This window comes from Papaver somniferum, chromosome 2 (genome assembly GCF_003573695.1).
Source record: "Papaver somniferum cultivar HN1 chromosome 2, ASM357369v1, whole genome shotgun sequence".
In the NCBI taxonomy this organism is placed as follows: Eukaryota; Viridiplantae; Streptophyta; class Magnoliopsida; order Ranunculales; family Papaveraceae; genus Papaver; species Papaver somniferum.
Genome location: NC_039359.1, coordinates 101588801 through 101611790, shown reverse-complemented (window position 1 = coordinate 101611790; position 22990 = coordinate 101588801). Strand labels below are relative to the sequence as shown.

Sequence of the window (22990 nt, the reverse complement as noted above, 5' to 3'; positions counted from 1 at the left end):
TACACCTGCAAGTATACAGGGTCAGATAGTAGATAATGAATAAGCAGGGGAAGTCCACAGGGACAAGGAGGGAGCTGGTGTTGTTTTCAAAATCTTTCTAGTGACAGTGACTAAAAGCACTAGGGCATTTGAATCCACCCAATAATCCTAAGCTAAGGCAATGCCTATTCAAATTATGTTCTTCTTATTTTCCAGATAAAACTACAATGAATGATCTCTCAGTTAGTCTCCCTAACTCACCCCTAGTATAAGCTGTCTTCTTACAGCACAACCTATCACAGGCTCATTTGGTTCAATTAGCTAACTGTCATTCCTTTATCAATTAAGCACATTTCTTCCTCCAGAGAGGTCTCAAATGGATGACTTATCAACCAACTTCACTAACTCACCCCTAGTATCAACTGTCTTCTTACAGTACAATTGATCACATGCTAATTTGATCCATTAGCTAACTATCATTCCTAAAGCAATGAAGCACAACAAGAACAACAACATGAACATGAATTATCTTAACATATGATTATGGGTTTCATCAAAACCCTAGTTATTAAATTATAACATGATAAACACAATACTGAAAATAAACTACTACAACTTGGTGCACCGGCTACTCCGGGCATACCTTCTACAACACCCACACATCCCTATTTATAGTTGCAACATAAAAATATCAAAATCCCCAAAAATTAGGGTTTCACCTAAATCGAAATTAAATCATACCAACTCTCTGAAATTTGATTTTGATTTCGACCCATCCCTCTTGTGCGTCTCCTACATCTCATGTTGCTTCCAATTTCATCTTTAACCTAACCTATTTCATCAACCCCTAAAACTAGGGTTTCAGAGAGAAAAAGATCGAGAGGTTGATGTAATAGGTAGATAGAGTGATGGGTGTTGGTTGTTAGAGTGATATGATGAAGGTGGTGGCGGTATGGAAGGTGCAGACGGAGTTGGTGGTGGCAGTGGAGTAGTTGCAGAGGGAGTGGGAGGAAGAAGATGGGTTCGATGGAAAGAAGGAGGGGAGTGTTTGGCGATGGGTATAGGTGTAGGTTGTTACAGTGTGAAGCGGGTGTAGCCAATTCGATGTCCAGCGAAGCTGAGCCGTGGGATGCGGAAACGATAGATAGAGCTAACGTCTACAAGTGAATAGGTTGGTATCGACCGTCGGATGCCTGATACAACGAAACTGACGGCTCAAGATGGGGTTAGGTGCTGTAGTGTTAGACAGGAGCTTCAGACTTTGATGTACTGACAATGCTGCGACCGTAGGATGCTGAGATGATCCAATCTGACGGCTAGAAAGGGAAACGGGTATGGATATAGGAAATGGGTTTGGGTAAGGGTTTTGGACCTTGGGTATGCCAAGCCCATATCTTCTTTAAGAACAATTCTTCCTTGTTAAGCCCATTTCTAGCCTTTTGGTCTTGTGCACAACATTCCTCGCGGCTTCCTTGCGTAATTCCTCTCGGCTTCCACCACTTTTCTGCTCTTTTCGCTCCGTAATTCCATCCAAACTTTATTTAGAACCTAAAAATACAAAATTAATTAAGAAAAGTATTTATTCTTGAAAACAATGAAAATACAGAATATGGGATAAAATGGAGAATTAGAGCACAAAAGATGAGTTAATTGCCAAGAAAAAGATATAGAAATATGCACTTTTTAGCACTCATCAAATACCCCCAAACCTGAATTTTACTTGTCCTCAAGTAAAACAAAACTAAGGAAATCCTACCTATACCACTGTCGCTGGTCTCTCGAATGCATTTAGCATATGCACTAAGCCTTTTAAACCACTAAGTGTCCCTAGTGCACGAGTGAAGTATCGTGAAGGTTTGCTTAGAACGTACCTACAAAGTTCTAGGACAAAATATAAGCTCAGATTCCATCAAATGTGACATGTGCAAGACAGTAGAAGCTCACAGCAAAATGGAGATGTCAATCTAGCTATCAAAGGCACAATCCTAGCACTGATAACAACTAAAGACACGTGATAAGAGTTTAAAGTGTATCTACACATGTTTCTAGAATGACCTGAAGTTATGACTACTAATCACCAAGAGATAGTTTTTAGGCTAAGAACCGAATTCTAAGCCAAGCTAGCTGTCCGGCTTTACGAGAATTGTGAATGTTCACCCAATGAGTTGGTGATATTTCAGTTTACCCGCGTTATACATCGATGGCTGCACCCTCCTTGCTTATTACAAGACTATTTACAACAAAAAGATGACTCTTTACATGACTCTTATTTACATTGATTACTCTCTTTTATTTTTGGAACAAGAGAGAACTATTGTCTTTAATATGACAAAACATGGAATAAATACTTGATTTTTTTTTTTTTTTTGTAAGAAATAACTTTGATCTTTACAACATAGTGACACTTTTGATACATGAACAAAAAGAAAAACATAATTACATGACTCTTAGCAAGAGGTGGCCCTTATCGAATGCATCCGGTCAAATTCTATGGTTGTTTTTCTTAACGTATCCTCCAACTTCTATCTCAGCCAACCAAAGAACAAGCTAGTCAAGTCTCATTCAGTATTCTAAAGTGATTGGCAATCTAACTTCCTATCAAACACCTTGAAGATCGAGGCTATACATGTATTGGTAGATCGTGCGCGTGCAAGTTTCTTATCACATGTGAATTGTGCTAGAATCAGGGTGCCTAAATATCTAGACTAAGAATCCTTATGTTTACATACATTCGCAAGAGTCAACATTTCAAGGTAAATGAGCTCCATTTTTATTAATTTTTAATTTTTAATTTTTTTTTTTGGAATTTTTAAATTTTTTCAAAAAGAAGGAGTTCTGCTTTCAATTATAACATGTTATCGTGGTATCTACTCTATACCCCCAAACCTAAACTAAACCTTGTCCTCAATGTTTCTAATGATAAACATATTCATAACTTGGACAAATCAGAAGAACATGTTGAGTTTTGAGAGAAAGGAAAGAGATTACCCGATTTGACGAAAGAAAGAACCGAACTCCATTGTTCATGGTTAGAATCTAACATATTTCAGCCGCGATCACCATGGAGTAGCAAAATATAAAGAAAACATAAAATTTCACTAAAAACTACCTACCAGATTATATACAAAAAATTCACTATATACATAAAGTCTAAAGAGTTGAGGATCAACCCAAAAGACAAAGTGTTGAAACATAGACAGTTTCAAAACACTAAAATTGGACTGAAATGAGAGCGAGAGTGAAAAACCGGATGAATCACCCCCAAACCTGTAATTTTCAGCAGGTTTACTTTTAAGCACAAAATCTTTCCATTTTAGGGGTGCAGGATTCACAAGGTCTAACTCAAAATGGACTTTGTTTGGGATGGACAAACATGCATATTCCAACTGTGGCTCCTTAAAAGTATTGTATTTAGATGCAAAATAGTCCAAGAGGACTTGAGAGGCACACAGTTCCAATCCTAGGTTGGGAATCTTCAGAAAAGTTGGTTTAAAATTTTTGTTACAAACCAAATCTAGGTTGGGTGGAATAATCTCAATCTGTGACTTAGGCAAGAAGGTGACATAAGTTTCTCACATGCATGAGATCAAAAGTACCAATATCAGTCACATCAGCATTTTCTAAATCATAATCAAGTTGTGTAGCATGCTCATCATCACAAACAATTTCACAAGTCCAAATTCAGAATCATGGTTATCCGAATATCCAAATTAACATCAAAAGAAGCAATATATTGTGGCTTAGGTATGGAATCAGACACATCAACTATATTTTCGCATAGGATCATTAGTGTCAACAGAAGATTCAACATTACCTAAGTCATGCTCTTCACAGGATAACTGCACAATATCTAAATCAGTAGCCTCATCACATGTATATGGAATACTAGAAGAAACATCATTCATGAAGGTCGGGGCAGAAAGCCTAATGTATTTGAACCCAAAGGTTCCATAACATTTTCAGAGACATGTTCTTCTAAATACAATCATAATAATCATCATCACAAATACATGAAAATCCTACTTGTCAAAAACCATTAGTGTTTTTCGTCCATACATCTGCCTCTAAAATAGGTGAATATGGATTGACATTTCAGCAATAGGGTATGAAACACTATATCCAGAATTAAGCTCATTGGGAAAATCAACATCTGACATGGTGATTACCCATATCATGTGGCATGGTCCTAGTTTCCCTATAGGTTTCCCATGATGGGTTTTCTCTGCAACTTCAGCTAGAAATAACCATGCATCGTCCACAGTTTTATCAATGATTCACCATTACACATAGATTCAACCAAGGCTCGAGACTTAAAGTCTAGTCCCTCATTAAGAATGGCGACCAGTCTCCCACTTCTCGAGGCCATGATGAGGACACTCAAACAACAAATCATTAAATCGTTCAAAATAATGAAAAGTGTTTCTCCATCTAACTGGACAAAAAAATTAATACATCGACGAATAGAGATGGTCCTATGATGTGGAAAGAAACTTTCCGACAAATTGATTGTGAGTTGGTCCCAAGTGGTGATTGACTGCGGTCTCAGATTGTAAAACATGTTTTAGCCCTTTCCTTAAAGAAAATGTAAACAAGCGCAATTTCAAAGAGTCTTCGGATATATGGTCAGGTTTGTAAAGCCCGGACAATTTGTTCAAACTCTCTTACATGGTTATAGGGATTCTCAGAATCGAACCCTCGAAATATAGGAAGTATTTGTATCATGCTTGCGTTTAGTTCAAATGGGCCATCAGTCTGGGTAAGACGATACATGATAACTGACTTATTATGTTAGGGTACATGTATTCATGGAGACTATGGAGTTTATTCACACACTCGCCCATTTTTTTCAAAATTTTGGTTTTAATGGGTTTTGAAAATTTGGTTTGAAAGGGTTTGAAAAAGAAAATTTGGTTTTTAAAGAGGGAGAAAAATTTTGGTTTTTGAAATAGAAGCAAATTTCTTTTTTTTTTTTTTTAGCCCAAAATTAGTTAAGTTTGGTTCACAAAAGAGGCAAGCCCAAAATCCAAAAATTTAAGTTTAGAGCAAACCCACTATTAAGAAACACAAGCCTAACAAACAACTAAATTACAATCCCAAATAAAGAAACAAATAAAATAAAACTAATTATTACAAACCCACAAAAAAAAAGAAAATAAAACTAAAATTTACAATCCCAAAAAAGAAAGAAATAAAATTAAAATTAAAATAATATTACATGCCCAAAAGATAATTAAAATTACAAGCCCAAAAGAGAATAACAATACAAACCCACAAAAAATTACAAGCCCAAAAATTTGGGTTTGGGTTTAGGCTTACCATTTTGGAGGGAAGCCCAGTTAGGCTTGGTCCCATTTTTTTTGTTGCACAAGCCCAGTTGGGCTTGGATCTTCCTAAATTTTGTTGGAGAGGCCCAGTTGGGCTTTGGCTTTCCTTCGGCTTTACAACAGAAGCCCAGTTGGGTCAACCCAACAGCACCAGGCAGCTTGGAGAAGGCAGCACCAGCAAGAATGGCTAGCTGCACCAGGTTCACTCCAACTGCACCAGGGCAGCCTAGCAGGCAGCAGTACAACAGCAACAAGCAGCAGCAGGGCTACACAACGCTCAGCAGCAGCTGGTGAGAACAATATGCAAAACAGTAGGAACTAGCAAAGGACTAGCTCAGAAAAGCAATGAAGATGAACAAGCTAAGATGACTTGGTAATGCAAAACAGTATGCAAGAACTTAAGTATGCAAGAACTAAGTATGAAGACCAGCTAAATGCTTACACTAAATGCACAGAAGCAAGTGAGACTAAGATGCAGTTACACAGTGATGCTTATGCAAATGGATGCAGTGCAAGAAGATATGCAAGAATATAAGATGACAAGTATGCCAAGATGATGTAAGATGCAATGCAGATGGCACAAGCTTCAGATGACAAATAAGAAAGTTACAGGACAGAATCAATGAGCTGCAAGATGAGTTGATAACTGAATATGCAGGACAAAACTAGATGCAAGCTAAAGCTAATGATGCATCCATAAAGGCTAGATGGTGCAAGTTAAGAATTCTGTGAGGCTAGATGACAGTAAAGAAAGAATGCAAGAATGCGGTTGTAATGAAACAGTAAATGCAGTGAAGATGCAACAGGATGTACTAAGGATGCAAAGATGGAACCAAAAAAATTAAGATGCTACTAAGTTACAGAATAGTAAACAAGTTAAGAGTTCTAAACTGAAACACAAGTTCTAAACAGTAAACAAGCTACAGAATCTAACAGTAAACAATATTCAAGTGAAAATACACAAGACTAAGCTAAAAATCAGAAGAGTAATGAAAACAACAATGGCACCGCTACCGAGTCCCCGGCAGCGGCGCCAAAAACTTGGTAGCTCAAGGAATGAGACCTAAAACTATGGTTATATTTACACCTGCAAGTATACAGGGTCAGATAGTAGATAATGAATAAGCAGGGGAAGTCCACAGGGACAAGGAGGGAGCTGGTGTTGTTTTCTAAATCTTTCTAGTGACAGTGACTAAAAGCACTAGGGCATTTGAATCCACCCAATAATCCTAAGCTAAGGCAATGCCTATTCAAATTATGTTCTTGTTCTTTTCCAGATAAAACTAAAATGAATGATCTCTCAGTTAGTCTCCCTAACTCACCCCTAGTATAAGCTGTCTTCTTACAGCACAACCTATCACAGGCTCATTTGGTTCAATTAGCTAACTGTCATTCCTTTATCAATTAAGCACATTTCTTCCTCCAGAGAGGTCTAAAATGGATGACTTATCAACCAACTTCACTAACTCACCCCTAGTATCAACTGTCTTCTTACAGTACAATTGATCACAGGCTAATTTGATCCATTAGCTAACTATCATTCCTAAAGCAATGAAGCACAACAAGAACAACAACATGAACATGAATTATCTTAACATATGATTATGGGTTTCATCAAAACCCTAGTTATTAAATTATAACATGATGAACACAATACTGAAAATAAACTACTACAACTTGGTGCACCGGCTACTCCGGGCATACCTTCTACAACACCCACACATCCCTATTTATAGTTGCAACATAAAAATATCAAAATCCCCAAAAATTAGGGTTTCACCTAAATCGAAATTAAATCATACCAACTCTCTGAAATTTGATTTTTATTTCGACCCATCCCTCTTGTGCGTCTCCTACATCTCCTGTTGCTTCCAATTTCATCTTTAACCTAACCTATTTCATCAACCCCTAAAACTAGGGTTTCAGAGAGAAAAAGATCGAGAGGTTGATGTAATAGGTAGATAGAGTGATGGGTGTTGGTTGTTAGAGTGATATGATGAAGGTGGTGGCGGTATGGAAGGTGCAGACGGAGTTGGTGGTGGCAGTGGAGTAGTTGCAGAGGGAGTGGGAGGAATAAGATGGGTTCGATGGAAAGAAGGAGGGGAGTGTTTGGCGATGGGTATAGGTGTAGGTTGTTACAGTGTGAAGCGGGTGTAGCCAATTCGATGTCCAGCGAAGCTGAGCCGTGGGATGCGGAAATGATAGATAGAGCTAACGGCTACAAGTGAATAGGCTGGTATCGACCGTCGGATGCCTGATACAACGAAACTGACGGCTCAAGATGGGGTTAGGTGCTGTAGTGTTAGACAGGAGCTTCAGACTTTGATGTACTGACAATGCTGCGACCGTAAGATGCTGAGATGATCCAATCTGACGGCTAGAAAGGGAAACAGGTATGGATATAGGAAATGGGTTTGGGTAAGGGTTTTGGACCTTGGGTATGCCAAGCCCATATCTTCTTTAAGAACAATTCTTCCTTGTTAAGCCCATTTCTAGCCTTTTGGTCTTGTGCACAACATTCCTCGCGGCTTCCTTGCGTAATTCCTCTCGGCTTCCACCACTTTTCTGCTCTTTTCGCTCCGTAATTCCATCCAAACTTTATTTAGAACCTAAAAATACAAAATTAATTAAGAAAAGTATTTATTCTTGAAAACAATGAAAATAAAGAATATGGGATAAAATGGAGAATTAGAGCACAAAAGATGAGTTAATTGCCAAGAAAAAGATATAGAAATATGCACTTTTTAGCACTCATCAGCTCCACTTAGATTGTTTCTAGACCAGCTTCTAATACTTCGAACGGGAATTCGTTACAATTTAAGCAAACCCCTCTGGAATCAATCTGAGTTAACGTAAGTTGAATAGAGGCGAGGGAAGCTCGGTGGAGCTTTGATACCCAAGGCCTCATCGGTATTACAAGGCGGCGGAGTCACGCATTCAACTTACTGAAACCGTCAAGAACTTCGAAGTATGCTTAAAAGAGTCACCAATTTTTGAATGACTTTCCTGTTAAGCTCGTTACCCTATCGGTCTCGTTCTAGTCAAAATTTTAGGCTTAGGTTCGCGTAGGTTACGTGTTCCTAAAGCGGTCAAGAAGAGAACAGTGATGAAATCCGAACCCTTATCTTGTATGGCCAGGCCTTGCCCTTTACTAGAAAAATAAATGTCCGTATTCAGTCCTCAATATATATGCATACGAAGGAGTCCAGTAACTCGCTGACAGGGGATTCGCGAGTGTTTAGAATCTTACCTCCCGTTCCAGACGGGGGATGAATCGGTTGTAGTCGACTCGGGCCACTGACTCCGATGTCTAGTGTACGAACCCAAGGTGCAGAGACAATATCGTAATTGTCCTCCTTCTCTGCAAACAATTTATATTTAAAGTACCCTTCTGTAGGGTAATAAAAAAATGTCCCAAAGTCCAAAAGTCCAAAAAAATAAATAAAAATTACAAAAATAATAAACCCTAATACAATTTTTTTTAAATAAAATAAACAAACCCTAAACTAAAATTGTCTTCTTTTCTGTTCTTTTTGATTTAATCTTTAACTCCAAGTCTTTATGAAATCACCAAACTCCTTGGCTCAATTTTCTTTATGATCCAGAACCTGTAGACACAAGATAAATACCCAAAAACATAAAAAAAGACAAAAATAATAAAAATAAAAATAAATCTAAAACCCTAAAAACAAGTCCGCGTCGGCGGCGCCAAAAATTGATGTGATTTGTAGATAGTGGTAAAATTGGTTCGATTCTCAGACTTGTGAAGGATATTAATTAGACTTAAATTCTAATATTAAAATAGAAAACTCACTAAAAATTATAGAAAACTCAATCAAAGATGATATCAATACTAAAAGAAACAATGAGGCTAAGATTCCACTATTTTTCAAGTTCAAATTGATTAAACCAATACTTATATTTATGCAATTTTCTTGTTTAATTTGATTCTAAAATATTGAAACAAGTAGATTTTCAAAAGTAATAATTGTAAATACCAAGTATGAAGCATCAAAAGTCTTAAAACTAAGCATACACCATCAAAATAGATCACAATCACTCAAATAAAAATCATATTCAATAATAGTTCAAGGCAAATAATCATATAATTATTGCAAATAAAAAGATAAAATAAAATATACCACTTTTTGTTGGAAAAATAGCTTCCTCTATCGCCTCAGCAATGGGGTTTAGCTCCTCATATTAATCATGATCTCCAAATATGTGTTTGTTGCTCAAAAGATGATTAAAAGAGTGAAAAGTAATAACACAGACTATTTGCAACAGTGTATTAGTGTTGCAAAACAGCTGTTACAATGGAACTGTTACAGAAAAACTGTTGCTTTGTCGCTGATTTTAAGACCCTAAAATAAGACTGCCCTGAACAGCTTAATGTTCTTCAGTTGTTAAACAACGACACTGTTCTGCGACTGTTTATCGAGCGTCAATGTTCTTCGCGTTCTTCTTCTTCAACAGCAGCAGCAGCAGAAACAGAGTTTGGTAAAGCTCTGATTTCTTCTTCTCTGGCTCTCCTTAGGTTCCCAAACTCTCGACACCTCTTCTATATGACCCAAGACATCTATTTATATCAACAATACCGATTAAATCTCTCCCAAATCTTCCAAAATCTCTTTCCTTCTCTTCACGGCCAAGTTGCGGCAATTTCTTGTTTTAGGATTTCTACGCGTTTCTGAGCTTTCCTTTTTATTCTAAACTCTTCCTTAGATAGATACAAATCTTTGGGAAGGTTTACAGCGTTTTAATCTCTCTAAAATTCCCTAAAACAGGTCACACACTTGACTTTCCATATTTTCTGTTGTGAGAAAAGTCCGTCGATTGGGCCCAGTCTAATCGATTTAAACACTCATATCAGATTCCTAGACCCATAAGGAGTCTATCCTATGAAAATCAGAGGTTTAATCGACCTCAAACTCCTCCAAATCACGATTGCCAAAATTGTTCTTTAACTGCACTTTTTCCCCGCCAAAATCCTGGTTTTTGAATGTTGAAGATGGTTGCCCCTTATCCAGAGTAGGGGTGTGATTAGCAACTCACTGGAAATGGGATGCCCCTTAGTGATTAGGTTACCCCTTATCCAAAGTGAGAGTCCGAATAGCAAATGTCCTCCGGGTGCTTTCCGACAACTTTTCGAGCCAATTTTTTCCAAAAATGTTTATTAGCCAAAAATACATACAAATAAATAAAACACCATAATAAGTACAAAAATGAGCCCTAACAATATATAGAATCGAGACAAATCGGACACAAAAATGTGTCTATCACTGTTCAATCAATAAAAGAGGGTTATTCTCGACAATTCTACCCTTTTTAGGATTGTGAGTTGTACGTGCATGAACCTGTGTGTTTAAAGGTTTCGCAACCCTACATTTCTTTTTCCTTCTCTGAAACTCTTTTTATATTAAGACTGCTTGTTGAGTTTATATTGTGATTTCCTCTCACAAACCCGTATGCATATGGAAACTCCAAGCATCGTGTCTTCTGATGGAAAAGATGTTAATATGATTGTTAAGCCATCAATCATTAAGGAAAAAGAAAGATCTCCCTTACCTCCAACTTTGAAAAGAAAAAGAAGGAATGTGAGGAAGCCAAGAGTTGTTCCTTCGAACTCTCAGAAGTTTTCTGGTGTCCATGAAGAGTTGAAGGAAACAAGAAAGGAGATTCAGCAAATAAAGGCTATTGTTATGAGAACTCTGTAAATTCAGAAGGCCCTGGTTCGACATCATCAGCCTAGAAGGTTTATTGGAATTGATTCCTTTATTCATGAACCGTATGTTCCCATGGCTGTTGACGAAAAGGAGTTCGGGGACGATAAAGAATTTTTCAGAGGTTTCAATGTCTATGAAACTTCTTATGAGAATTTTATTCTTGTGTTTTTAAGAAGGATAACTAGGGTTTGGAATAGCCATTATATTGAGTACACATAGCTATTGCCAACGATTTTCATCTTCAATTTCTTTGTATTTATTTATTCAAATTCTAAGTTATTTGGAATATAATTTTTGCAGTATTAATCTTTATGGTTTCATATATTGTAAATTGTTATGGGATATGTTGTTTATGTCTGTGAACCTTGATTGTCCCATATTCGTTCAAAAGTTATCTCTATTATATGTCGGTATGAAAGTATTGATAAAAGATAGAATGAACTTTTGACAAACAAAAGTTAAGCGTATTATGTCTTTATGCAAATATTGATGGAAGATAGGATGAACTTTTGTTTACAAAGATTAAGTCTATTATATGTCATTGTGCAAATAGTGATGAAAAATAGAATGAATCTTTGTTTATTCCGCAGTATTGGTCCTTCCCTGATCCACATCTTTGTGTATGTACTGTGTTGCTCCGTAAGTTCTCTTATGTTGAGCATGATCAATTGAATTGATCATTTTCCTTGTGGTTAATTCATTGAGATTTTTGGATACAAATTCACGTTCTCATGTGATTTGATTATGTCCAAAGAAATACTTATTTTCTCGTAAAAATAAGGTCGCTCTTGTTGTTCTTTCGGGAATGACATTTTATGGGGGAGAGTTCTTTTTGAACTTTTGCTTTATTGCCAAATATTTGTGGGGAGTGCGGCTGTGGAATATTGTAGGAGTTATCTTGTACAAGTAGAATGCACGTGCGTTGCACATCAGCAAACATTAATTTTTCTAATTCTCACATTTTATTTTGCAGAACCATGCCACTGCCAGAAAATGCATCCGTAAAACAAACATTTTTTTTTCAATCAGAAATTAATAAGAGATCGGATCCTGCTGTCCGCCGAAAGTGATTTTTTTTTGTTCAGCAATGTTATCATTATCATATAAGTTAAGGCATATGTATAAACAATATTTATGGTACTCGTTCTAGCGATGACTCGTATGGTATAGTTGATTCCCAGCTGCATCAACCAAGGTGATGAGTGGCAGCCTTCAGCATGAAACTTCTTCTTTGATAAATTCCAAAGCCTCTGGCATCACACAAACTTTAGAAGAAACCATCTGTTACCAACACTTTTGTCGATTCACCATCCAACAAACATACAAATACAGAAAACCATACAGGGTAATTAACCAACAAATCTAAAAATCCATACAGGGTAATTAACCAAATATCTAATCAAGTTCGAAACTATATACACTAATAAACCTTGCAGCAAAGATGCACTAATTAACCTTCCACTACAACCTAATTAACCTAACGGCAAAAATACACTTGACCTCTAGAGGCTGGTCAGATGAAGGTTCTGGATCGTGCTTCCTCGCCTAACATGGCATATGTGATCAAGCACGAACTACTGTCTTCTGACTTCTAGAGAAGTACAAATTTTGCCTAACTGGTCAAGCCCAAACAACTTTCCTATTTGATTTTTTGTTTTACTGCCAATTACTTAGATATTAAGAACTTGTAGAATACTTCTGATAGATTTTCAGCCCAAAATACATGAGTAAGTATGACAGCTTCCTACAATTTAATAGAGGACTAATTACACATACCTTTCCAATTTCACAGTTTTGCCGAGCATGTTTTTTAGTAGGAGGCCACTCTAGTTAAGGATCATCTGTATCTTTGCTAATTCTAAGATGAACTTGCTGGTGCTACTCCCTGCGCAAATTCATCAAAGACCTTATTAAAAACATACACCAGCAAATCGAATTCCCTGCAATGATAGCACCATATCAAGAACAATGATATCTGATCCAGAAACGAAGAACACAGATATATCCTCACCATATGGCTCACATCCCTCATATTGTCTGTTTACAATCCCACCTCCTAATTAACTCTTATCTCTTGGTCTCTTTAAATGGTCTCTCTCGCATAACTGGTCCAAATAAAGATGGTCTGTACTCCTTATTGAGCACATGTACACAAAACTACAACACTAATATTTTTACCAAAAGCATGCTTATTATGTAGTGTGAAATTTCAAGATAAGCACTTTATAGGAATACTACCAGATTGATGTGATTGGGCCGACCGAGCGAAGCAAGGAGGACCCTATATATGGTGACTTAATGTCAATGTGAAGCGTGACATTTTTTCCAATTTCACAAAAAAAATTAGAATTCTGTTCAACGATGAAAAGACCTCGCTGCTCCTCCTTGATTTTTTTCCTTCTTTAAACTGATAAAAATAATTACAATGTTGAGGATACTTTTGTAAAATGAAAAAAAACAAAAAAAAAACGGAATAGAGTTAGAGGTCCTGGGTCGAATCCCGACAACCTCCAAAATTTTCATTTTTCCTCAGTTTTTCTTCTTCTCTTCTTCCTATCCCTAACCTATTCTTTTTACCAAATCGAACAGCAACAGAAATCTCTCTCGAATCCTTTCTTCTTCGTCGAAATCGAAATCCAGTTTGATCTTCATCAATTTCACACCCTAAATCTCCATTCATCTTTACTCAATTTCGACTTTAGAGTGCAGAGTTTGGATTTGGTTGATTGAATATTCAATCTTCTCCAACTTGTAACCCTAAATTCAAAATTGGGTAAATTGATTGAACCACCATCACCATCACCAAGCGTCGTCTTCTGCTTTCTACACCACTACCATAAAATCACCATTAACGGTGTGAGTTTTATCAACTGTAAATCTGTGCTTTCAATTCGATTCTTCATTTTGTATAAAAATATGGGTTAAAGAGTTAATTATGGGTATGTGTTGATGAAACCCTTAGTCTGTTTTATCAACCCTTAATTTGATTCGATTCTTCGTTTTAAATTGCAGTTAAAACTTAGAAATATAATCCCTTAATTTTCATTTTAGGGTTAACTGTTAAATTTGTCCATTCTTCTGAATGGTTGTTAATTTTTGCTTTGGGTTCTTGAAGGAGCCATGTGTTTTTACAAAACCAAGGCTGAGCCTGAGGTAATAAATTTTTTAAAAATTTTGTGTTTTTACTTCAGGTTTGTAAGTTTTAGTGTGATTGTTCTGTAAATTTAAATTTATCAAGTTTTGATTTTTTACAATTTGAATTGAATCAATGGATGATATCCAAATTGTAGGATTATAATGCTGGAATGTCATTATACGGAGACAAGGAGAAAAACAAAACTTATGAAGCTCGTTTTGAATCTTATGATGGGTATGTCAACTTGGATCTCCAATTTCTTGTGCCACAATTGATTGTGCCATATAATGATGTCTAAAGTACTATTGGACCATGATCTCTTGAAATGCCAGCTTATGTCAACTTATCAGCGACTCTCACTCCCATTCGGGATGATAAAATACTAGTCACGTGCCCTGTAACTGAAAAAAATAAAGGGCGTAATGCTATATCATTTTCATTGTTCGTTCTGTTCAAATCATATTACACTTTGTTGATTTCTGTAGCTATGAAGTTATAAGTGTTCTCACTCGTGCAACTAATTCGCTCAAGGTCACTTTTTTAGAGGTTTGTCAAGTGTTCTCTTTTCCGAACAAATTGCCAAAATAGGGTTTATGTAAAAAAACTAGAGGGGAACACTTGAAAAGAGGGGAACCTGTTTTGACACTGAAAATGAGTTTCTATATAGAACTGACATGGATGGTGGAGAGTTCTGCGTATTTGACAGATCTGTTATTGTATCCAATGGAATACTCCATTCAAAGGTCAGACACTATTTTCTCTTTTTGGTACTCATATTCATTTTTATATAGATAATTGCACATGACTGCCATATCAGACTTATCCCAGATCCTTGTTTGTATAGTTATATGAGAATGCTAACAGTGTAAATACTGCGAATGTGCTTGGGCTGGCATACAGTTTGCATGACAGAAATGTGAAAACGTATCTGTTTTGTGGGAAAGTAGAAATATGACTGCAATTTGGAATTCAGCCTTTGAATGGTAGAAATATTTTGGCACCTGTTTGATTACAAGTGGTGTTCCTACTTTCTTTTAAATCAGTTGGTTTAGAAAGTTGATCTGCCCTAGCCTCAGTTTTCAGCCAACCTATTCTAGAAGACATCATTCAACCAAACTGTCTGATGGCCTGTTATTAAGTTCGTCATAAGTGTTACTTTAGTCTCAAAGCCGTGCAAACTTATTTTGAAGTTCATTCCTCCATTAAGCATAAATGGTTTAACTTGTTTATTAATAACAACTTCTGGAGAGAATTTTTAGTGAGATGTCTAGTAATAGGTTGCACCGTTTTATCTTTATGTGAATGGTGATTTTCTTTACGAGATTATATAATCCTTGCTTGCTCTACATAATTGCCATTAGACTATACCAGTGGCCAACATTGTTTACATTATTTAGTGGGTCTGGAGTTCTTCCATTTAACACTCGAGATACTTTCGTGTTCCATTTATCGTGGTTAAATTCTTCTGTATTACTGTTTTCCCAAACATTTGAATCACATCTTAGTGAATTTTTTCCCCTGTTTTCTGGTATTTTGAGGTTAATTGTCCAGTATTGGTGCAGATTTGGTGAAGAGAAAGCCAATCGTTGAGCTGAACTATGGAATATATATGTACAGGTAACACTAGAAGCAGAAGTGTCAAATAAGGGAGCACTTGCGTTGTATGGTCGTTTTTGGTTTATCAGGGCAAAATAGGCTCCTCCGATATTACTTGAATTAGTTCTAAAGTCTACTAACTAAGAGGTATCTGATCCAAGTTTTTTTAGGTATCGGTATGACCCGTGACCATTTTTGTTGCATCACTAGAGTAACGACACTAAAAATTAAGAAAATATGTAATGTAAACTTCATTTTTGCTGAATGTATTCTACATTTTTCAATCATGGTACAGTGTTTTTCCGGATCTTCTTTTACATTTTTCTCCTTATTCTATTATCTGCATCGATCTTCATGTACATTTTTCTCACATATTTTTGCCCGTTTGGTTGTGTTGTAAATTTTGTCTGAAAAATACACTCCATGCCATTATGGCGGAACTAAATTGTGGTACAAAATTTAGTTTTGCGTAAAAAAATTCGATCGGCCGTCTCACCGTGGCAGCGGTCATCTAGTATGCAAAACCAAATTTAGAACCACAACAACACCAACAAACAGGTTGTACTTGAATCAAATTGAAGCATTGAAATTTGAAATAGAGCTTTGAAGTCAAAATTAGAAAAAGCAGAGAAAATGTGGTGATACATATAGAACTAATTTATTGATGAGCTTTATATCTGAAATGCAAATTGGGTCACTTAGAAATGAACGGTCACGGCCATCAGTTTGTCTTAAAATGAGCTTTATATCTGAAATCCAAATTGTTCGTACGTTGCATCCTGTTGTGCCCAATTTCAATTTCAGAATACAGAGAGTTCGCTTTATACATTGAATTGTTTTGTACGTGAAACTGAAAGTGTCGGAGGATGAGGGTGGTCATAACCAAAGTTAAATTGTTTCAATTGAAATTAAAACTGGAAAAATTGAAACCTAAATCGAATTAGGAGATATGTAAGTCGTACCTGCGTCAATTGATAAATTTATTAAGATTGTGAATGAACTTGGTGGCGGAGCTGGTTCGGCGGTGCTGATGGTGTAGTGAACGACTTACCAAGGTGAATCGAGATAGAGAAATTAATGTAACATAAAATTGGTGATGATGGTGTTACTGGTGGTGGTGGAAAAACTAGATTTGAAAACTGGTGGAAGATGATAGTGGCGGTGGTGATGGTGTTAGCTATGGTGATGGAACCGAAGAGGAAAGAAAGCGTTGTGTTTTGGAAAAGAAGATGGAGGGCATTTTCGGGAAGTAACGAAAAAATGACCCTGAAAATGTTCAGCTCAATAGTCATGGATAGAGTTTTGATATCCAAGGCATGGATAGAGTTTTGGATAGAGTTCCCTCGTCTCGATTCAACTTACTTTATCTCGGATTGATTCCAGAGAGGTTTGCTTAAAACTCTATCCAAAACTCTAATTCCCTTCTAAATCCATTATTTCTTAATTCACAAATAATCAGGCATATTCTCAAACATTAATTGTATTCCCTAAGCATAGATTATCTAAACAAAGTATAATCTATCAAATTAAATCACAAGTAATTAAGAAAATCATGCAAACAATTTAAAACTCTGCAAAGCACTGATTGAGTGAATTATAAATTATAAATTAGAGAAAATAAAAAAGTTACCAATTATTCATGCGTGAATAGCTTCCTCATTGCCTTGGTTGTGGGAGAATTAGCTCATCATCATGTTGGAAACACACTCAAAATTCATTTTTATTGCTCAAAGGGTGTTTACAAAGATGAAATGGAGAAAAACTATTAAAAACCGGGTTTGTAACAGTTATAAGTGTTACAAACTGAACTGTTACAGAGAACGATATATGTAAACTGTCACTGATGTTGTAGCATACGACCCTCGCCCCTCTGTCGTTTTCATCGTTGATAAACGACTGTCTCTGTGGGTCTTTTGTTCTTCGTGTTCTTCACAGCAGCAGAAATGGTGATGTCTGCAACTTTATTTTCTCGATTCTGTGATGTTCTGTGATCTCCCAAACTCTCCGTCACCCTTCTTTGACATCCCAGCAATTCTTTTATAGCGAACAGGACCAAGAAATCTCGCTCATTACTCCCCAAAAATCTTCCATTACTCGGAAATCAATAAAAAAAATATTTGCATGCAAGATAGGGATTTTCTTCCCTGTTTTAACTTCTCACGCAACTAGCTGTTGTTTACACACTCCAAACTGATTGATACACGTTGTAGACTTGCTCCAACTTTCCAAAACCAACAGAATCCCGTGAAATAACTCTCCCATGCACGGACTGCCCTGCTTTCTTTTCCCGAGTTATCTAGCCAAATTTAGTCGATTCCAAAGCCCATACCAATCCTATCTCGACCTAAGGAACATTCCCTAATAGTTTCAGCCATTGAATCTCCAGAAATCACGTCAAATTCGTGATTTTAAACTCTGCCAGTTCACTGCTCCATTTTCCCGCCAAAATTCAGTTTCAAATGAGGAAGATGATGGTTGCCCCCTATCCAGAGTATGGGCGCCTTTAACAGCTGGGGTGCCTGGGGTGCTCTTATCCAAAATGAGTGTGTCTTTAATACTTTTCCGGGGGTGCCCCGAGCAACTTTTCGAGCTGAATTTTCCAAAAATGTTTATTTCCAAAAAATACCTACAAACACATAAAACACCATAATAAGTACGAAACCGAGTACCAACAATACAGAACATTGAGGACAAATTAGACACAAAAATGTGTCTATCAGAGTAGCAGAACACAAGAGAAGATATATAGCAGAAAGCTTACAGATGGAATTGTCAGAGTTTCCTGATAAATATCTGGGAGTTATTTTAAAGCCTGGAAGAGTTACAGTGGATCAAACTTGGGGGATTGTGGAGATGTTACAAAAATTATTGGCTGGATGGATTGGTAAGATGCTTGCTTTTCCTGCTAGACTTACATTAATCAAGTTTGTTCTGTGTAGCATTCCTATATATAATATGTTAGTTTATAAATGGCCCAAGACAGTAATACAAGCCTATGAAAGGATAATAAGAAATTTTCTTTGGACTGGGGATTCATCAGTTAAGAATCTTATTACAATCAAGTGGGATGAAGTTTGTGCTCCAAAGGAAGAAGGTGGTCTAGGAATTAGGAGACTTGAAGTGGTTAATAAAGCATTATTGTTGAAATTGCTATGGAGAATTGAAACTGAGGACGAAGAATGGACAAGGTTCATGAAATCAAAATTTAAAGATAAAAATGGTGATTGGATAACATCTTACAAGCAGTCTTCCATTTGGCCAGGTTTGAAGTGTGTAATGAAGGAATTTAATGAAGTGTGTAGATGGTTAGTAGGGGATGGCAGTAGTATTTCTGTGTGGAATGATAAATGGCTGACTGAAAATGCATTAATAGAAACACATCAGATGGATACATTTGTTGTACAAAATCAAGATATGAGGGTCAATGAATTAGTGGTAAATGGTTAATGGAAAATACCAAGGGAAATGAGTGGTATGGTGAATATTAATGACTTACCAAGTATTAGTGAAGGAAAAGATAGAAGGATATGGGATAATGATGCAACTGGTAAATTCAAAGTGGAAAATGTCGTGCAGCTGATTAGAACAAAATTTCCTACAGTTCATTGGGCAAAAAAAAATGTGGAATGCAAGTGTGCATCCCTATACAGCTTGTAATATGTGGAAGATCTTGAGGGGAGCTATTGCAACTGAGGAAAATGTAAGGAAGAAAGGGTTCAATACAGTTTCAAAATATTATCTTTGTGGAGCTGGACAAGACACTTTAGAACATATACGATTTTGAGTTGTTCTTTCAGTGCATTATTATGGCATTGGCTAGGTGGTATGTTTAACTTTTTACTTTCCTCCAGCTTTGAAGATATTCTTAACTGTGTTAAACATAAGAGTTCAATAGTGAAAAAAATCTGGTACATCAGTTCATTCACATTGATGGTGGAAGTATGGTTGACTAGAAATAAGAGAATATATGAAGATGAAATTCCCAATAGTGAAACCACTAAACACAAAATCTTGAATTTTACAAGAGGGTCACAGATAAGAATGAAAGGTATAATGCATAACAGTATGTATGATCTAAATATATTGATGCAATTTGATATAAAAGGTGTGAGGAGTCACTCTGTAAGAATTAAGGAGATCTGGTATATAATTCCTAAACAGAATCAAATTTTGATATGTTGTGATGGTGCTGCGAAGGGTAATCTAGGTTCAGACATACAGGAAGTTGTGTTGGTGCAGCTTCTGGTGGACTTGGTATAGCAACAAATCATATTGCACAAGTGATGGCTTTAGTAATTGCAGCTGAATGGGCTGTCAAGAAACAATATTTAGATGTATGCTTCAGTCTTGACTCTAAAGCAGTACTGCTAGCTTTTTCTAATGATAAAATTCTCGGATAGTGATAAATAGATGGAAAAGAGTATTGAAAGAACTGAGGAGTATCTATTTGAAACATACTGACATGGAAGCTAACTCATCCGTTGATAAGTTAGCTAAGAATGATACTTCATTAAACAGGGGGGAGGTGATCTATTATGAAGACAAGCCACAATTCATTGACAAGATGGAAGAAGATCTCCATATTTCAGATTCTTTTAAATAACTTGGGTTGTATATATTTTTTTACTCCTTCAGTTTTGTTTGGATACATTTACAATTAGTCTTGCCATGTCTTGACTAATTCTTAATTTGGTTTCTTATTGGTTATAAATAAAGATGATTTAGCAAAAAAAAAAAAGAGTCTCCCACAGATAAACCTATGAGTTTTGTTCCGTCTTTTGATAAACCAATGTGAACATGAACTAATTGATATACCGGACTTATATTCCCGAAGAATAGCCTAGAAATATCAACCACCTCACAATAATCTTAATCGTATGGTAGCGAAATATGATATTATGGAATCACAAACGATGAGACGAAGATGTTTGTGACTACTTTTTATCTTTCCTATCGGAGATTAAATCTCGAGCAAATCTTAGAAAAGATAGTACTCAATCACTATAGAAAACAGTAATATCAAAACACGTAACTAATGAGAAAATAGTTGGGTCTGGCTTCACAATTCCAATGAAGTCTTCAAGTCGTTAACCTACAGGGTTTTGGAAAAACCTAAGGTTAAAAGAGAATCGACTCTAGTCGCAACTAGTATCACACATGAGGTGTGGGGATCAGGTTTCCCTGTTTCTAGAGTTCTTCTTTATATAGTCTTCAAATCAGGGTTTGAAATCAATGTTACCTTGGTAACAACGTATTCAATATTCACCGTTAGATGGAAACCTGATTAGACTCAAGCTAATATATTTCAACCGTTAGATCGAACTTAGCTTGTTTCACACAAATGAAAAGTGACTTCATTTAGATATGGGTAACCGTACCTAAACGTGTACACCTTTGTTGGCTCAACAATAGTTAAACCGTCAGAATTTTTCTTTACAGCAAGGATCTCATTAGGTTCATATATACCAATATCCTTTGCAATAGATATGTTGTCTACTGTAACCATTGGAGGATTCTAGCCATTAACAACATAAATCCGGGATTAAAAATCACGCGCTTGAAGAAAGGCACGCATAGAAATTTTCCACCATAAGTAATTTGAGCCATCGAATACTGGCGGTACGTTTATAAAGATAGCACTTATGTCCATAGAGTCAGATCGCTACAAACACGGACTTATAAGGTCTTAAACGTGTTTGCCTGCTCTGATACCAATTGAAAAAGCGGGGGTCTAACAACCACACCCAATATTTCGCTTAGCAATATGTATGGACTAACTCCAATATACTTTCAAGAGAATCAACTAGACAATCAGATTCAATCTTATGAAAAGTATATCAAAGAGTTATATCTCGATTTATCAATTCAATCTGCAATCAAACAAATAGGAATCCATGAGCCCGATTGAATATAATAAATAACTTGGACGGTACCAAAAAACCAATACCAAGTGTTAATAAATTTAATCAACAACCAAAGGTTGGATTCACAATTGATTGAACTTACACACAACCTATGATATTTCAGTTATATAAAAAAATGTAATGCGGAAATAAAATAATACAGACGCCAGAAATTTTGTTAATGAGGAAACCGCAAATGCAGAAAAACTCCGTGACCTGGTCCAGATTTGAACACCACACTGCATTAAGCCGCTACAGACACTAGCCTACTCCAAGTCAACTTCGGACTGGAATGTAGTTGAGCCATAACTAATCTCAGAATGATCAAGGTACAGTTGCGCTCCTTACGTCTCTGAAACCCAGCAGGATTCTACGCACTTGATTCCCTTAGCTGATCTCATCCACAACCAAGAGTTGCTATGACTCAAAGTCGAAGACTTGATAAACTAATCTGTCTCACACAGAAAAGTCTATAGAATAGATAAATCTGTCTCCCACAAATAAACTTATGAGTTTTGTTCCATATTTTGATAAATCAAGGTGAACAGGAACCAACTGATATTCCGGACTTATATTCCCGAAGAACAACCTAGAAATATCAATCACCTCACAATAATCTTAATCGTATGGTAACGTAATAAGATACTGTGGAATCACAAACGATGAGACGAAGATGTTTGTGACTACATTTTATCTTCCCTATAGGATATTAAATCTCGAGAAAATCTTATAGAAGATAGTACTCACTCACGATAGAAAACAACAAGATCAGAACACGCAACTACAGAGAAAATAGTTGGGTCTTGCTACACAATCCCGATGAAGTCTTCAAGTCGTTAACCTATAAGGTTTTGGAAAAACCTAAGGTTAAAGGAGAATCGACTCTAGTCGCAACTAGTATCACACATGAGGTGTGGGGATCAGGTTTCCCTGTTTCTAGAGTTCTCCTTTATATAGTCTTCAAATCAGGGTTTGAAATCAATGTTACCTTGGTAACAACGCATTCAATATTCACCGTTAGATGGAAACCTGATTAGACTCAAGCTAATATATTTCAACCGTTAGATCGAACTTAGCTTGTTTCACATAAATGAAAAGTGACTTCATTTAGATATGGGTAACCGTACCTAAACGTGTACACCTTTGTTGGCTCAACAATAGTTAACCGAAGTTATCCATATGAACACTTTCATATCAACCCCATTTATCTTAACCATAACTAGTTCAAATGACTCAAATGAAACTAATTCTAGAGTTGTTCAATTGTTTATATTCGCATAGAAGTATACAAGACACAACTGAAGCAAAATCGGTTTTGATTCACTC

The 22990-nt window shown here is 36.4% G+C and overlaps 2 long non-coding RNA genes across 8 annotated transcripts; one reads left to right on the top strand and one right to left on the bottom strand.

The window, feature by feature from the left end:
* Positions 1–12027: 12027 nt before the first annotated feature.
* Positions 12028–17032, bottom strand: LOC113348598. 4 transcript variants are annotated; one of them, XR_003359728.1, is made up of 2 exons: positions 16724–17032; positions 12028–12969 (listed from the first exon to the last, which is right to left on the bottom strand). It is a non-coding gene; the product is annotated as an uncharacterized LOC113348598 (long non-coding RNA). The 4 variants fall into 4 exon arrangements; XR_003359730.1 differs by having other exon boundaries at positions 12028–12914; XR_003359729.1 differs by lacking the exon at positions 16724–17032 and adding an exon at positions 13041–13130 and having other exon boundaries at positions 12028–12914.
* LOC113348597 lies at positions 13536–16559 on the top strand. 4 transcript variants are annotated; one of them, XR_003359724.1, is made up of 3 exons: positions 13536–13885; positions 14320–14908; positions 15728–16559. It is a non-coding gene; the product is annotated as an uncharacterized LOC113348597 (long non-coding RNA). The 4 variants fall into 4 exon arrangements; XR_003359726.1 differs by having other exon boundaries at positions 13536–13968; positions 15783–16559; XR_003359723.1 differs by having other exon boundaries at positions 13536–13968.
* Positions 17033–22990: the final 5958 nt, after the last annotated feature.